Below are 14,179 nucleotides of genomic sequence, written 5' to 3'. Positions count from 1 at the left end.
TCATTATCATAAATACTCTTCAAAGCAGCTAAACATCCAGTCATTTCTATCATGCCAGGCTCTGACAGGTTTCCAGAAGAGGTTGGAAACAGTGTGTAAACAAGTGCTCAGCAATTTTGAAAGTTCAGCCACATAACATTTATGGGTGGGCAGCTCTTCTGTTTGTGGGGAGTAGGTGGCCTAGTTGTTGAACGGGCTCTGTGTCTCAAATCTGTCAAGGCCCAAACAGAAGCAAGTCTGTTTACTTTCTATCAGCAAGCTACCAAGATCTGAACTCAGTGGTATTTTGAACTCCCTTCTCAGCAGCAGATGCACAAATAAACGCAACAAAATCTTTTTGAACTGTATGCTTGGGCATGAACTGAGGCACGAAAACCACAGGAAAGTGCCTGGCTAAAACGTCCTCTGGAGAGACATCAGCTCAGAAGCAGCGTACAATGTATCTTGACATTGTGCTGCTGGTGCAAAGTATGAGCAGTCAACACTTCACCCTAAGAACTGTATTTCATAACAGGGCCCCCCACACGTGAAAACATCGTCGCTTTTCTTGTTTTCCTAGAAACACATTGTTCTTGTTCAATAGGCTTTCCTGGACAGTATACCTTGTCTGATCCTACTTTCTGCTTGTGTCGTCCTATCTATATTTCACAGAATCGTAGAACTGTAGCGTTAGAAGAGACCCCAGGAACCAACTAGCCCATGGGTAGGCAAACTAAGGCTCGGGGGCCGGATCCGGCCCAATTGCCTCCTAAATCCGGCCCGCAGACAGCGTGTTTTTACATGAGTAGAATATGTGCTTTTATTTAAAATGCATCTCTGGGTTATTTGTGGGGCATAGGAATTCGTCCTCCCCCCCCAAATAAAAAAATATAGTCCAGCCCCCCACAAGGTCGGAGGGACAGTGGACCGGCCCCCTGCTGAAAAAGTTTGCTGACCCCTGATCTAGCCCAACCTTCTGCAATGCAGGAAACTCAACTAAAACATCCATGGCAAATGGGCACCCAACTTTTGCTTAAAAACCTCCAGTGAAGGAGAGTCCATCCTATAAAGCAGATTAGGCAGAGTGAGTGAGTGAGGTCACCCAGTGAGCTTCATAGCTCAGTGGGGAATTTGAACCCTGGTTTCCCAGGTTCTAGTCCAACACACTACTCTACAGTGGCTTGTCCAGCTATGAAAACCGACGAATGTAAATTCAAAAAAGGATCCTAAAGCTTTAGATCCGATCTATGTTGCAAGTCAAAACATAGACAGAATGAGGTACAAGGATGGCACTAGAGACCAAATGAGAAAGAGGACAATTATACAAAAGTTGCACAAACGTCTTCTGCAAGTCACATGCAAGTAGTAAGGGGGAACATGACATGTGTGGCAACAGTGACAGCAGTGCCAAGCCTACTCCCATGCTCATCATGGGATCTGACACTTTCCATGTACAACATAAACATGAAACAGTAGAATTAAAAACAAACTGGGCAGAGCACAGGATACCTACTAGGAATAAGATACGACATTGCACTGATTCAGCAGCAGTTTAGGACTGCAATTCAAGTTTCCAGCTCAGGCCACAGTCAACTTCTTAAAATTAGAGGGTTTTTGTTTTGTTTTTTTGCAAAAAAATTATTTAAAAATTAAGCTTATACCAATCATTCTCAGGTTGCACTGAACAGCAATTTTTCTGAAGTACATAAAACTTTCAGTAGGCACTTTAAAACAAGACTTCTAGCCAACGTCTATAACACTGTGTGTACATTATTCTAAATCCCAAGAAGTTATTAAAAGTTTTGTATTTAAAATTCGGGGGGGGGGGGGGTTGTAAAAAAAAAATTGCACAAAAATCCTTACCAACACCAATTGGTGTCCAGACTGGATGCCAAACTGGTAAACATACAAGTGTGATTAAATCGCAAACTGAAATGGAACATAAATCCGAGATCAACTTTTACAAATGAATTTGTTCTCATTGTGATTTTCCAAACTAACTAAAATTATGCAGACACGTGAAAATATACTTTCTCCCCACTACACAGTATTTTATCAAGCCTAAGCTTCTCTAAGAGAAGAAATGTACATTAGAAGTGAGGAAGAATTGGGTAGAATTCATTCCACTTCATGTCTTGAAAGCTCTAATTAAAATTCAATATTGCACTTTACATATGGGTTCTTATATGAAACTCCTGTCATGGCTAAGGCTTAAGGTTAACCAGGTTAATAGAGTCCAATAAAACAGCTCTATTGAATTATACCAAGCCACTGAAATACACTAGGCTGCAATCTGCTTCTCCTTTATTCTTGACCACTGCGCTAAGATCGAAGCCAACAATGTGTGGTTAGCATCCAAGAACTATTTATGTGCAGGATAGAAACTTCCAAACGCCACCCCTCTTCCCTTGAAGAAAGTGCATATATTTACACCTCAAATATTTCCCTCCAGTCTGCTTTTCCCATTGTCACAGTGTTATGTGTTAACAGATCTGTGCACACTTGCCAAGTATCACTCAGTTGAAACAGAGACACTCCCCTCAATATGGATTCATTTTAAGAGGGGTTGTTTTGTTTTTTTACTTGTATGGCCAAAGCTAGCTGATTTATGTCCAGTTGCACAACCACATGCACATGATTATAGCCTGCAGACGACTGAGGAATGACATGATAGTACTCCTCAAATACCTGAAGGCTGTCAAATAAAAGAGGGCAAACCATTGTTCTCGGATGCTCCAGACGGCAGAACAAGATCTACAGGGGTTTGAGTTACAAGGGGGTAGGCTTTGGTTAAGCATTAACAGAAAGATCCTGACAGTTATAGCAATTCAGTAATGGCACCAATTACCTAGAGGAGTGGTGGGTTCCTCCGCATTTGAAGTTTTCAAGCAGAGGGTGTATCTGTTGTGGTTATTCTAGCTCTGGGTTTCCTGCATCAAACTAGATGGTGGACCTACAAGAACCCTCCCAACATCTTGAGTGCAAGCAGAAGATTCCTCCATAACATTTCTCTGCCCCCCCTTTCCCAAAACGAAACAAACCTAGGGCTAATATTCACATTAACTCAAACATAAAAAGTATTATTTGTAGGGGGGCGGAATTTAAAGGATTCACAGAAGGCAGCTGAGGGTATCTGCTTCCTAATACGCATCTTGGGAACAAACTGTAACTTCATGTGGTCATCACGTCAACTATGCATGGCTTGAGACAAGGTCTCCTTATCAGAAAACACAATGTAAGAACTAATCCATTTTATGGACTGTGTTTCCTAAGCCAAACTATGGTACTGAATCACCAGCATTCAGAGCACAACCCATTTTGCAGTTTTCAGTCTTTATTTCCTTCAACAAAGCATTACAAATAATAAAAATGTGCATTCTTCTTCCCCTATTCATGCAACATATCCAGCTTTGGGGGGGGGGGCATAATGAATTGTATCAGCTCTCCACACTCCTCATCCATCCCAAGTTGTGAACAGAACCTCCACCTGCACTACTTGAATGTATGTGGGATCTCTCTATGCATTTTGTAGTGTCCCAGGTCTACGCATAGGTCTGTTATACTTGTGTAGGAATACATGGATGGGAGGTGTGTTTATAATCCCACTCCTATGCATGAATACATCTTATGTCAAGTGAGCAGGGCTTCTACGGCTGTTCCGTTTCCGTTTGGGTCAGCAGCCTCTTAGTTCCCACTCCGAAGGGCACTTCCTCCATGTCATAAGATACATGACAGGATAATCTCCAAAATAACGCACACAAGAACTATTATCTGAAGGCCCACTAATATTTATTACCTGCCCAACAACATGCATCCACATAAATTTACATGAGAGCCTTTAACAAAGAAAGCAGATTTAAAGCTCTGAATCAGGATGCCTCAACATAGAATATTGTGGCTATGGAATCAATGGGTCTGTGCATTTGCTATTTGCTGAGAAATGGCACTGGGACTGTGCCAACAAACTTTAAACTTGCAAGTTGCATGTGTACTTTACCCACCTCCCAGTTCACTTTCAGCAACTTTGTTGTGCTGAGTTGCAAACCAGCAATCACATTTCTGCTCCGCCACATGCAAAATGCTGAATATTCAACCCTCTTACCCAAGCAGACCAGATTTTGTCTCATCAGTTCCCAACGGAATAGAATCTTTTAGAATTCAACTCCACCACACCATTTTGGGCTGGTCTACAGAGGTTCTCAAAGGGATGTGGGTGGCGCTGTGGTCTAAACCACAGAGCCTACGGCTTGCCGATCAGAAGGTCGGCGGTTCGAATCCCCGTGACGGGGTGAGCTCCTGTTGCTCGGTCCCTGCTCCTGCCAACCTAGCAGTTCAAAAGCAAGTGCATGTAGATAAACAGGTACTGCTCCAGCAGGAAGCTAAACCATGTTTCTGTGCGCTGCTCTGGTTCGCCAGAAGCAGCTTAGTCATGCTGGCCACATGATCCGGAAGCTGTACGCCGGCTCCCTCAGCCAGTAAAGCAAGATGAGCGCCGCAACCCCAGAGTCGTCCGCGACTGAACTTAACGGTCAGGGTCCCTTTACCTTTACCTATGTTCTGCATTCTGTCTACAGGAATCTGTGCCTACTACTAACTGGTAAAAGGAGAATCTCCATGAATTTAAAAAACTGAAACCTTCAGCAAATGCCCTTTAAAATGTCCTAAGAAACCCCAGCATGAGAAAGCTTGGGGCAGCAGTGTTTGGTTTCTTCTACTACATAAACAGTAAGCAGGAAGCTGCCTTAACAGCCCAGACCATTTCTCAAGCTCAGCAAGCACTGTGACTGGCTCCTGCTTTCCAGAGTCTTATTCGGGTCTTACCCATCACCCACTACTACCTGATCCTTCTAACTGGATGCACCTGGGTTGAATTTTAGACCAGAACCAAGCAGAGAGTGAGCCAAGAGGGCCATTTGGTCTAGGCCTCAAGCTCAAAGGAGAACTCACATTTCGACACTTGTAATTTTTTTGGCATTTGAGAAGTTTTGCGACTATGCACATCACACCAAAATGTGACACCCACTCTCAGCTTAGAGCTGAATTTTTTTAGCAAGTTAAGAGATGTGATTTGGTAGTGTGTGTATGTGTGTTTGTCAACGGACACAGATTTTGTCATTTTAGTAAAAATGTATCAGTTCTGACAGCACAAGATTGGACAGCGATGAATGTGTCTTCAGACTAGTTGTTTATATAAACAATCCACTCACTCCTTTTTGGCAACTTACTTTTGTGTGTCCTCCTCTTACTATATTATTATTACTACTATAATAATGATGTCTACTACTAATACTACTAGGGGCCTCAGAAGCTGGAAGCTGCCCAGCCCTTTACGGATCTGCAAGAGGGTCTACCTGGACCCTTCACTATACAAAGCAGGTGCTCTCCCACTCAAAGCTACTCTCCCTCCCCATAAAAACTCACCACCGCTTTCCACTGCGGAGGTTTATTGTCCTTCAATGCCCGCCCCCTCGCAATGCTTTTTATTTCTAAAATGAGCGGTTAAACCTCGAGCTTGCCAGGAAGCCTCGTAGTATGTGGGTGTTGGTGCTTAACACGGAAAGGCACTCTGCACGTGCTCCGGAACACTCTTTTCCTTCTTGCAACTTAAGCCTGCTTCATGGCTGAATGCAGCAGACGTCCGCGCCTCGAAGCCCACGAAGAGGCTTCGTGCCCGGTAAGGGGCAGAAGAGTGAGGTTTCTCGGGGAGGGAGCTTGGCTTGGGAGCCTCGCGGGCGCTCCGCAGACCTCGGATATTCGGCCCGTCAGTAACTGCTGGGCCCGACGACAGGGGTCCCTGCAGGTCTTGGCAGAGGAGAGGCGCCTCCGGGGAGGCTGGCGTTTCCCCCCGCGCCGCCGCCGCCGCCTCCCTCGCTCTCCTTTCATATGCATATTCGCCAGCGCCGAGGGGGCCGCCCAAGCAACGTGCCCCCGCCTCCAGCCCGTCCCCGGCCGCGCCAAGGCGGCTCTATGCAGCCCGCCGGCCTGCGCGCGCCCTGGGCCCGCTGCTCGGCTCTCTCGCCTGCCCGCCTTGCTGTGTGCAGCTGCGGCGCCGAGGCGGCCAGCGCGCCCGGAGCCCGGCGCCCTTCCCCTTCCCGCCCCGCTCGGCTCTTCGCGCGGCCTTGGCTCTTCACCCCACCCAGAGGGGGGGGGGGAAACTCACCTCCTCCTCGTTGGTCCCCTCCTGGAGGCCGGCGGCGGCAGCAACGCGCGGCCTCCCCGGCTCCGCCTCCCGCTCGCTCTCCGCCCCGACGCGGAAGGGAGGAAGAGTCGGCCCGGGCGAAGCAGCAGCAGCAGCTGCAACTCGGCTTCTCCCTTTTACGCGCGGCGCCTCCGAGCAACCCGCGTTGCAGGTGCGCCGGCGCGTTGGCCCCGGCTGGCCTTCTCCAGTGCACCGAGCCGCGTTTACTCAGAAGTAAGCCCCCTTGGCTTCAGCGGGGTTTACTTCCAAGGAAGTAGGTTTAGGACAGACTTAGTTGGGCATACTTGGTAGAGGGAGGAGGGACGTGGACGAACTCACTGGGGAGAGGCATCGTATATTTTAGAACTATTTTAGAACTATCCGCTCTATAATAGGGCTTCCTGTGTAAGATCACAACCCAAGCTGGCTAATTCACGGCGAGACGTGTACACGATCCTTTCGTGTTAATGAAACAGGGCGCGCAAAACCCGGCTTGGCTTTTGTCATCGCCGCTAATCCGTACATAGAGCACATAGTCTTCAGCACCGATGAACATTCATTTAGAGAGCGATTCCCCCGCCGCGCCCGCTCCCCAGGGAAATCCCACAATCTTCAAAAGTACACCCATCCTTTAAGGACACCTGCATGTTTCTCCACAAGACAGGGCCATAGCTCAGTTGGTAGAGCATCAGTTTTGCATGCAAAAGGCCCCAGGTTTAATCCTGAGATCACCAGGTAAAACTGGGAATGTGCCCTGTCTGAAATCCTGAAAAGCCACTACCGGTCAGCATAGACCAGTGGTTCCCAGTCGGTGGTCGGAGACCTCAAGGGGTCTGCATAACCCACCACAGAAGTCCGTCACACCATTAACGTACCAAAAGCTACCACAGACATATCAAAATTTTCAAAAGGTCCATGACTTGGCTGTGTGGTTCACATAGACAAGCTATTTTAAAATACCCCCACTGGAACAGAAAAAAAGCCTATAGAAGAAATTTAATAGGTGTCCACCCTACCCCAATAACCCTTAAAAGATGGCAAAAAAGAGTTTCTGCTCTTCCTAACTCTGTTTCTAGGTAATGTAAAACATTACTTATTCTGTTTTTTGCAAACCCTGCTAATTCGAATTCCTAAGTGAAAACAGTGGTACCTTGGTTTAAGAACAGCTTAGTTTATGAACAACTTGGATTAAGAACGCTGCAAACCCGGAAGTAGGTGTTTTGGTTTGTGAACTTTGCCTTGGAATAAGAACATGTTCTGCTTCCTGTTGAGTGTGTTCCATTTGTAAACTGAGTCCCCTGCTGCTATGGGAAAGCACGCCTTGGTTTAAGAACGGACTTCTGAAACGGATTAAGTTCGTAAACCAAGGTACTACTGTACTTTGGGTGGCATTCAACTAAGTTTTACTCAAAGTAAACCTGTTGAAACTCATGAACCTAACTTAAATCATGTTCATTAACTTCAAAGAGTCTGCTCTGAGTAAAGCTTAGTTGAATGCCACTCTAGGTTATTACAAATTATTGAAAACATCATAGGGTCCTGTGACACCATAAGGAACAGAAAATTGATTCTGGTGTGGCGTAAACATTAGATATATTTAGTAAACACTAGAGATGCATGTTTGACTACTGCAGAAAGCAAGAACGGATTGCAAAAAGGGAACCATGGGTGGTTGTGGAAGGTAAATGTCACAAATAATTTATGTCATAAAAAAATTCTACATCCAGAATATTATATATTTGCATATATTACTGGGTACTATAAGGAAACAAACCGCCTCAAACTCCCTTTGATTGGCTCAGGAAGCTGCTTGCTCATTATTCCTCCTCTTTCTCATGTGCTTCTCTGCTTCCCACTGTCCTCTGCAAGCAGAAGCGCCAAAATATCACAAGATTGGGAGTTCTTGCAAGTTTTTAAGTGGAAGCAGGAAGTACGGAATAATTGTATGAAAACAATATATTGTATTCACAGTATGTAGCCCTTTGCAACCATCCATTATAAAAATCTTTAAGCTTTCTTTATACTGTTTACACCACTGGAAAGCCAGATGTTGGATGCAACCCTCCAGAGGAAATTCTGTATACTTTCGTCCCATTAATATATACAACACAGATGCTTTTCAGTGTCTCTACCTTTATTTGGAATGTGTCTGCAGAATAAAGTGACATGTATCACACAATCCTGGTCCTAACTTCTGAGGATACCCTATAAGTTGGCTAAATAAAGTTTTGTGAGGTGTTTGTGTGTGTGTGTGTGTGTGTGTGTGTGTTTTGCAGAGCTTACTGGTGGTAAGTATAAAACAGGCAAATCCTCAAGTTAGTTTTTTCCTTTCTTTGTTTCTTTTCTTTTTGGCTTAATCAGAAAATGTTTCTTAATTTAGAATTCCTCACTTGAAATACCTTTCCCCTCCTTCTAAGAGGCCTAGTAGCCACAGCCCCCATGAAAACTCAACTTCAAGCCATTCAAGTGAGAACAGTTTGCAGCCATAAGGCTTGATACAATACCATTTTCTAATTGGCCATCAGGCTGCGGACAGATATTGTAACAGTTTCTTTAGAATATTTTTCTACTTCTGTTAATTTGCATACCAATGAAATAAAAAAAGAGCACTTCCTGCCAGTAATTAGTTAGACCCCTGCATTTAAAGAAAGCAAAAGGCCTCAGCATTATGGCAGAGGGATGGTACCAAGGAAGCTGCAGAAAGGAGTCACTCCTCTTTACACTCAGAAAGTGCTTTTGATTTAAGAGTTTCAGGCTGGCAACATTTTACCACTGTGTGACAGGGATTAAAAAATTTCCTGGTCTAATAGGGTTCCCTCTAATGAGTGCTTTCATTACTTCTTTCTTCATGGCAAATCACCGGATCTGTCCTAGATCCAGCCACGCTGTTCTGGAGATGGGTGTATCCCCCGAAGAGCAATGACAGTAGAGGAGGAGTGAGATGGACTAAAGTATAGGAATTCAATTATTTCTTGGCCTTCTTGGAAGCGTGTCAGAACATTTCGTCCACAAGCCACCCAGGACTTCATGGTCCAATTGCTTACATATCAACCATATGAAGGGCTACACCATTAAGCCTTTCTCAAATGGTCCTGAACAGCCCTCGTGAGTCTCCCCTTGCTGTTGCTCCTTATTTCCTTCTGTTTCCCCTGCTTGCTGTGGCTCCCTTGATGCCATTGGTTGATCTACTCAGGTGTTCTACAACAGCCCATATTGGCAAGCAAGTTGTGACCCTTCTGGCTGCCATTGGCTTAGCTGCTCTGATGTCACACAGTTCAGTGTGCTTCAGGGACTGCTGGAAACTTTGAAATCTGAATTCTGAGGTTGAGGAGCATCCTATGTGAAAAACAAACCCCTTCATATATGACAATATACCATAAACTTTCAAGTGCCACCTTGTGAATGCAGTTCACTAGTAGCCTTGGGGAATTTTACCAGGAAAAGGCAGAAAATATTTGATGACTACAATAAATAACCTTTACAGTGGTACCTCGGGTTACATACGCTTCAGGTTACATATGCTTCAGGTCACAGACTCCGCTAACCCAGAAATAGTACCTCACGTTAAGGACTTTGCTTCAGGATGAGAACAGAAATCCTGCTCTGGCGGCTCGGCGGCAGCAGGAGGCCCCATTAGCTAAAGTGGTGCTTCAGGTTAAGAACAGTTTCAGGTTAAGAACGGACCTCCGGAACGAATTAAGTACTTAACCTGAGGTACAACTGTATTTACAAGTTCCATGGTGTGTAGAATTTGTAAATGAGTTATGGATCTTTTGCTTTGGATCAGGCTTAAAGCACCTAGGACAACAAACAAAAGGAGTTACCTTTCTGATATAACCATAACTTAGAAAGTATATGAACTCCCAATTTCCAATGCGTAGTTATAGTCTGAGTGGAAGCTGGTCTGTGGGGGCCAACAGAGCACTATGCAAGTAACCTCACTCTGCCCTTACCCCCAATTTTTACTTACAACCATTCCAGTGGGTGGGACTAGCTGTCAGCATCCTCCTCCTTAGTCTCAGCTTCGTCCTAGTGGGACTCAGTGTGGAGGAGGATGGGGAGAAAAATCGAATCACTTGGCTCTGCCAGTCATTGGCTCTGGCTCCACCCACTATTGGCATGCCCGCCTTCTGCCTTGCCAGTATCAGTGGGCACCAACAGCCACTGGGTTGCATACTGCTCCACAGTGCTTTATCGTCCACATGTAAAAGTGTCTCTGAACAGATAAAAAATGAAAAATAACATGTTGCCCACATGTAATTCTACTCTTTATGTCCTATACCCATGGTTTTCAACCAGTGTGCCATGGCACCTTGGGATGCCTTGCATGATGGTCAGGGTGCCGCGGGCAACACTGGCCTCCGTCCCTCTTTCTTTCCCTCCTCCTCTGATGCCCTCTCGTGTCTCTGCCTCCCAAAGGCTTGCATAGCTGTTTGTTGCAGCAGCCCTGGCCACGAGCTCCCCAGGTAAATGGTGTGTCTGGGCTTGGCCAGGGGGTGTTTTCCAGGCCCCTGTGGGGCAGTGTGAAGAGACACACCTCTTTGGGCAGGGTGGGCAGCTCAGAGACTAGGAGTGGCAGCCCGGAGGACTCCCAAGGAGAGGGGAGATAGGAGGCAGGGGAAACACTCCACAAGGGAGGGTGTTTGGAAAAGGACGAGAGGCTGCTGGCTCTACAGACAAGGGGTGACATAGCTGGGCTCCTGAGCACCACAGGGGTGCCGCAGAAATAATGTAGTTGGTCAAGGGAGCCATGGACTCAAAAAGATTGAAAACCTCTGTCTTATACAGCCATGGTTTTAATGAACAATTTGTGGAGACTGTGCTGAGGATCATAGTGGCTTTCTTTCTACAAACTTATACTGTACATGCTCAGCACACCTTCAGACTCTCTCTTTTTTACTAATTGAGGGGTTTGGGGAATTTTTTAGTTGATCAGTTGAAAGGAGGTTACATATTTGCAAAGGAGTGTTGCCTGCTCTTTCCTAGGTTTTTTGGCCTGTGGTTTGTTTACTTTGGGAGTGTGGTGTTTTGACACTTATTTGGAGAGATTATTCTGAGATTCGCCAATTTTTCTTCTTTGAAATAGGTATTTTGTGATGCCCAAAACAGTTTCTTAGATTTCCAAATGTGATCCCAGGCTCCCAAAAGTTGGGGACCCCTGTTATACACCCTTACAGAAACTGAAATTATAACTAAATGTCACATCATAGAATAACGTGTATATCTGGGAACTGAGTTTAGGAAAGTCAAGGGGTAAAAGTCTGGTGTAGGTTAGTTAGTGATGTTCTCTCAGCATTGACAAGTTAGGTGATCTGCAGATCTGTAGAATTCTCAAACAGATGGCACAACTTAGATTCTGTCGAACTGTGACGCTCCGGAAGAATGGCTGATCCTTTAAAAATTAGAAGTTGCCGGCAACCCTAATAGAGAACAACATTCTCTTTCACCTCTAGATGCTCAGATCAGGTTGAAGCAGGTAACTCATATGAAATAGTCTTACTAGTTGAGATAGACCTACAGGTCAACAACCTTGTCACAGATAATCACAGCACTGGTTGTTTTGAGGGGCATAAAAAGCAATTCTACAATAATCTGTTAACTCACAGCTTCTGTCAGTAAGAGGTGTGTGGAGAGCCTGGGAAGAAAGATGTATTGAACGATGGCCTTTATAACACATCATGGCATTATGTGCTATAGGGGGTCAGCTGTGCATTCTGCGAAAAAGTGCTCCTTCTTGCTGATGTTGTTTTAAACATGATTCCTGGTTTGCTCCTTGTAACAAGTAAAATAATAAACAACGCCTTTCCATTTCTGCACAATTTGTGGCATGATATATCCGTCAGTTTTGTGCTCTCTGAACTGAAAAGTCTTGAGGAGTTGTTCTTGTTCATGCATTTTAATCATCTGTACTCTCCTCTTTAATGATCTCAGGTCTGGTCTCACCATTATGCACAAAGGGTGAGGCCGCTTGAGAAAAAATTTCCCTGGTGGCAACACCACAATTTCCACTTGTGAAGTTTAAGTGTTGGAAGCCAACCAGAGTGGCTGGGGAAACCCAGCCAGATGGGCAGGGTATAAATAAATTATTATTATTATTATTATTATTATTATTATTATTATTATTATTTGCTCCTTTCCGCATGCACAAACACCCACAGTAGTGGTAGCTTTGGCATAAACCCTTTGCACATATCAGAGATAATGTACGTTCTATAGCAGCTTATCAATATTACACCTAACATGTGGGGAGGCATGAAGCGGAAATGCTTTGGGGCAGCTCCACCATTGTTGGAGGACAATACGGATGGTGCAGAACGTAACATCCATGCATCCTGACCATACATTGTAATGTTACAGTATGCATGGCATTACTTTCAATTAGAACTTCCTGTTTTAATCTGGATGATTAATCAACTAAATCTTTAATCACAGATTAAAGTCTTGCTGTGATTAATCAGTGTGTTGTGACTGAAAGACACACCATCTTACAGGCAGCACAAATGTGCCCACCTTGTGTTGGAGTTGAGAAAAGAAATGTAAATATGGGTTTCTAATTTATAGCCCAAGCTAATGGTTGTAACGGTTCCCTTTCAGTTCTTTTACGAATAAAGCCCGTAGGAAACTGGAATTCAAATGAATGCAAGTATGTCTTCTACAATACTGATGAGATTTGAAATTGTTTCCTTTTCTAAAGATAGTTTGCCTCTGGTTTTATTAGGGGGAATATCACTCATCAGATGACCACTGTCCATCCATCATTATCCTCTAAAAAATAGATATACTGAAGTGAGGGTTTGTCATTATGTCCATGAAGGTATAGATAGATAATATATTAAATCATGTATTAGAAAGTTATAATTAATTGTGATTAACTATGATGGTACAGCTTAAAAGGAGCAGCTATCTGATTAATATTTAATCAGTTGGCAACCCTGCTTTCTATTACATATGTCACCTGATTGAATAAATATTAGGGTTAGGTTCTATGTAGCACATGCAAAACTTCTCTTCTTCCTCCCTCCTACAGCCACCCCTCCCAACACAAAAATTTGCTCCCGAGAGTTGGGGAGATGTGGTCTATTGATAGCTTTCCACCAGTGGAATGTGGCTTGTGTCCCCCCAGAAATGTGCTCCACCCCAAGCTAATGTTTTTGCTAAATCAACTGCATTTTCCCCCTAAGTGGCAACAGCAAATTCCTCTCCCCCTACTGCTGCACATTATTTATCAATATTGAATGCTTCCCTCATTGCATAGCCCAGTCACCTTGTTTTGTCAGCTCCTCCAGTAACTTTTATCTACCACTTTTGTGGGTGGTTTAAAAAAAAAGAAAAAGAAAGAACTTGTAGCCACATAACCTTTCAATAGGTAAATGTAGGTCTATAAATCTCAAGGGCTATTATTAGTCTTGTACATTTGGTATATTAAAAAAGGGGGGAATCTCTTCCCACGACATTACTTGTAACAATTTTCTGCTTGTTTTCAATTAGTGTTACCAATTCAGGATTGGACAGCCAGAAATACCCCATCTCTGGTGAACTGACTTGTAAGCTCACGAGAATGGAAAAATACAGTTATTAATGAACCACTGACGTATTTACCTATTTAACGACCAGTAATTTAATTATCAATTGAGTCTGTCTCATGGATCTTGGCCCACCTCACTGAGGAATTTATACTTTAGGATGTTAAGCACACTTTGTTCCGTCTAAGAAAAAGCACAGGTGGTTTTCAGGCAGTGGTTTGTCTGAAGATAAATAAATAAGTAAGCAAATGCCACATTTTTTGCAATAATCCCAAACACCAACTCCGTGAATCTACAAAGGGACAATGGTAAATGATTCACTTGATGGTGTGTGAGTTCAAAAAAGTTGTGTAAGATGTGGTCCTTAGGTGCATAGTGAAGCATCTTTCTAAACAGGAGCCAAACCTATAATCCTCCCATAGCATGGGAATCTCTGCAACAGAGCTAGGAGATCTTGCCCTACAGGACAATCCTAACCACATCTATTTGGATGTAAGCC

At 44.2% G+C, this 14,179-nt stretch overlaps 1 protein-coding gene across 4 annotated transcripts in view; it reads right to left on the bottom strand.

Annotated features, from left to right (window-relative positions):
• GTDC1 (glycosyltransferase like domain containing 1) overlaps nt 1-8,328 on the bottom strand; it is a 199,273-nt gene extending 190,945 nt beyond the window's left edge. For all 4 annotated transcript variants that reach the window (XM_083411100.1, XM_083411096.1, XM_083411101.1 and 1 more), the window contains exon 1: nt 6,140-8,328. The gene's annotated coding sequence lies outside the window, so the exon portion shown is untranslated. The remainder of the gene's footprint in view (nt 1-6,139) is intronic.
• Between the last annotated feature and the right edge of the window lie 5,851 nt (nt 8,329-14,179).

The sequence above is a fragment of the Podarcis tiliguerta genome, assembly GCF_965153285.1.
Source record: "Podarcis tiliguerta genome assembly, chromosome: 1".
Classification (NCBI taxonomy): domain Eukaryota; kingdom Metazoa; phylum Chordata; class Lepidosauria; order Squamata; family Lacertidae; genus Podarcis; species Podarcis tiliguerta.
Note: the sequence above shows the minus strand (reverse complement) of the source record. Positions and strands in the feature narration are given on the sequence as shown.